Source organism: Arctopsyche grandis, chromosome 9, assembly GCF_051622035.1.
Source record: "Arctopsyche grandis isolate Sample6627 chromosome 9, ASM5162203v2, whole genome shotgun sequence".
Classification (NCBI taxonomy): Eukaryota; Metazoa; Arthropoda; class Insecta; order Trichoptera; family Hydropsychidae; genus Arctopsyche; species Arctopsyche grandis.
In genome coordinates, this window is record NC_135363.1 from 28,306,862 (window position 1) to 28,311,245 (window position 4,384).

The window sequence follows — 4,384 nt, forward strand, 5'->3', positions numbered from 1 at the left end:
TGATATTTTTACGAATGCTTTAGAATTCAATAATGCATTGATATTTACTAGACATTACGAATAAAGGTAATGACTACCGCATTAGAATAACTAAGAATGTGTTCAAACCAAAAATGTGACTTTTCAACTCGATTCAATGGTCGAGTGACGTTTTCACGAAAAACCCGTCTAGTAGTATCTGGAAATATCAGTCTGGTAGCCTGCGCTCATCATGTGATGTATGGGTGGAGTTTTGATCTTCTCTCCACGGAGATGTTTTGAATTTACAGTTGGTTCGTGTACATACATATACTTATACACACATACACGTTCACACATGCCGGTTATGGGAGCGTTTTCGATTCAAATTGAGTGCAAATGTAGGGAAACTTACACAAGACAAAAGTTCTACTTTCGGTTGAAGGATTTTGTCCGAAATTTTTTATTTCTTTAATTATAATACATACACATTAAATATCAAGAAAATAATAATTTAAAAGGTCAAAATAAAATAATGAAATATTGTTTAAAAAAATTTAACTACTTCTGGCTTACGAATTCTGAGCAAAACCTTATCAGTTCTAAGTTAGTACATAAATAATACAAATATAAATTTTCAGCTTGATACATTCAGGGGTGTGAAAAGAAGTGTCCACAACATTTTTGACCTTTCTAAGAGGAAAAAACCCCACTTCCGGTTTATTAAATTTAGTGATTTTTATTTTATTTTCATCAAATTGATACAAGAATTATACTTGATTTTTTTCGTGAAGATCACACATGTTTCAAGGGTCGAAAAAAATAGTGGAAGAAAAATCGAACGAGAGTAAACTGCTACTTCCGGATGTCGGATGCTTACCAAATTTTATAAATAACTATGAAATTTCAGTTCAATATATTAAAAGGTTTCTGAGAAAAACATAAAAAATCTCGATTCTCTACAGTAAAAGTACTACTTCCGGTTCAGTTAAATACTTTTAAAAAATATTGGATTATAAAGTTTATAATTAAAAAACTTAAGAAAAGAGGTCATCTATAAGGGGAGGTACCATTTCCGGTCAACTTAAAAATTTTAAAACGAATTACTTCATCTCGATAAGAATTTCAGTACCCAATACTAAGTTTCAGTTCGATAGGACTAACGGTGTTCAAAAAATCCTCAAAATACACAGACACACACACACACACACACACACACATTTTTTTTCTAGATCATGAAAACGTGATCAGTGATCGATTTTCAGTTCGAATCAGTCAAAATCACGAGTTAGAATTTTTGCATGATCACAAAACTTCATCTATTGTTACTACGTACAAAGATAAATTAAAAACACCAAAGTACTATAATTTTAAGCATACTCTGTGTATGTGCATATGAATGTATGTACGTACATCTCTAAAAAGACAAAAAAATGCCTACGAAGCATTCGCGGATAGACTTATTTAGTGCGGAGGATGAAATTATATCACAACAAAACACAATTTTATAAGAACACGTACATATGTAACTCGAATGAATCCTTTTCACTCGAATTCGAGTTTTCTCTACGTGTATATATGTACATATATACAACGTTGTATGTGTCACGCCTCTCTAAATCATCCTGTGCGAAATTGGTCAGGGCCCCCAAACTTGGGCAGGCACTCGGCGATAAACTTGTCTTTGTTGGGTCCCCTTGTCCCCCTTGTCTAGGGTCCCTTCGTGCCTCGAAGGGCCCGCAGAGATATGCTCTGGTCTGAAACTTGTTGATGCTAACTGTGGGTCGAGCGGGGATCTTTCTCGCAGTCTGCGCTAAAAATGTGTACCAATACATGTATAGGTATATATGTATGTACATATGTGTATACCCTTACATATTTGGCCGACTGGGGAATGTAGGGGATGTCTACTATCCCCTCGGCTTGCTGAAACTAAAACTTTTGATCAATTATGTGAGTGGCGAATGTATGTATGCGATTTTGTTGTGTTGTTTGTTTCGAAGGTATTCGCTTTAATTAATCTCGGTATGTAATGTATACATTAAAGGGGTGGATAGGGTTGAATTTGGAATTTTGTTTCTTTTATAAACCGCTTATCGTATTGATGTCTTACATATATGTAAGTGTTTTAGTGTTTATTGTCTGCGATGACAACAATAAATACAAAGTGATTTTCATATACATATTTAATATCTCTAATATATAATTTCGAAAGAGACTTTTTATATATTTATGTAACTATCATTGATTCGTAGAATCCGTGACGTTGAATCTAATAAAAAAAACCAAATTAATATTCAAATAAGTTTGAATAAAATAAAACTATACAAACAAATTTAATAAAATGTTTACTATTAGATTAGCGAATACTGAGTGAAACTGGGTAAAACCGGCAGCGTGGTCTAGTGGTGAGTGTTGTATTCTTTCATGCAAGGTGTCACGGGTTCCATTCCCACTAGAGTCTCGTTGTTGTCCAGACCTTGGTTTGTCGAGGTCGATCGTTTCTTTTCAGAATTTGCCAATTTTTCTGATTTTTATTGAAACGGTTCCTGTAAAATTGGCTTTTCCTATCCAATTTTGTATTGCAAACCTTGAGTTATTGTTATATCTCAGGTTTCACCTTATTTCTCTCCATAGATGTCTCTGTGGATGATTGTTGAATGTAAAAAATTGTATGTCTGACCATAGATGTCAGGTGTTGTTTCGATTTACATGTATATTTATGTAATAATTATGTATTTAATATATGTAATATATAATTTCTCGAGTCATAATCTGTTTAGTACACTCGCCGCTTTGGAGAAATCTGTTGAAAAAAAAAACCACTAGTATTTAATACAATAGGGAATTGTTAATATAATGCTGTTAACACATATGGTATATGCGGCACATGTCATGGACACAAGTGTTAAAGGTGTTTTTACAAGCATTTTTTTTAAATGAAATCTGTTTTTTTTTCATTTTTTTTCTGAAAATCAAAAACTTGTTTTTATTTTATTTTATTTTTATTACATTTTATAACCAGGAAGACCTTACAGGTAAACCCCGATGCGCCTCCCTGACCCATTACAAACAATACAGCATTTTTATTATACAAGTTGCTGAATTACGAGACATCTATGAATTGTACATAAATTTTATTGTACGTTAATCATACTCAAATAGTGGTGACATAGTAGGTAGGAAGATTTTAGCCAATTTTTAATCGGGGACAGTTTCGAGAATGAAATCAGAGAAAATTGACAAAGTCTGATAGGAAACGATCGACCTAGAGTCACAAATATCCAGGTCTGACCACAAAATTCCACTTATATTGATTTATTTACAATATTTATTTATTTATTTATTCTAAACAGACCATTGTGGCATAACAGGAATTCCTAAAGCGCCACATTGATGACCAAACCGAGCAAATTGGCAAAGTTTGAAAACGATTGGATAAGAACCCAAACTTCGTCACACGACAAAATCGTTTTCGAACTAAGAAGAGGTAAGTAAAACGATAATTTTTAAGATGGGGAGATAAAGCCTCTGATAAAATGAGGATGTTCAGCCAAGTGTCTGGTCGATGAAGATGAAGTTGGCTGACCCACGCAATCTCTAGGGAACGGTCATGAGGCGTCCTCTGTGTCACGAGATGCACGTGTATGATGCAGTTGAAGATAAGGTGCGTCCTTCAATGTGGTTCTGGTAGCTCGATCCTTATGCAAGTCGCAGCAGGTCACCACTATGAGGTCACCACGTGGTGTGTGACCTCAATCCAATTCATCGTGGTGATAAAGTGTCGTTTCGTAGTATATGTAGTGTAGGTTGGTATGAGATGATGATCTCATGGTTGGAAATGAGAGCTCACGAAAACTTTGAAGAGAGTGCATTCTTGCGTATAAAGTATAATGTACACGTGTTCACCATTGCGGCGAGGAAAGGGTTTGTAAGGTCGTTTCAACTACCGACTACCAACTCGTCGTTAAGAGGGCTGGACACCAGCGCCTTGTCCATACAAACGTATTACACTTCTACCTTCCTCAATTATGACATTAGAGAAATTATTTTTTAATATGCTATAGATATCCACCATAGGCATGTTTCTGTGGTTTTATTTTATTTGATTAGTTATTTTTTATAGGAGCTAGGAGCCGCCAAACATCTATAAAATCGCCTCTTTTTTACACCCACGAAAAGAGGACAGCGTGCTTATTTAACGGTTGATTTTTAAAAAAATGCGAGCTTACAAACATAGAAAATATCTTTCTCATACCGACGATGAAATTTTTTTTAAATTAGTCCAGTTTAAGAGGAGAAAATTGGAGAATACGAAACCTCGATTATCTGGTCGAAGCGCAACTGTCGCATTCACTCAATATATATTGATATATATTATTGCATTCACTCAATATACATATACATTCACTCGATATATGTATAT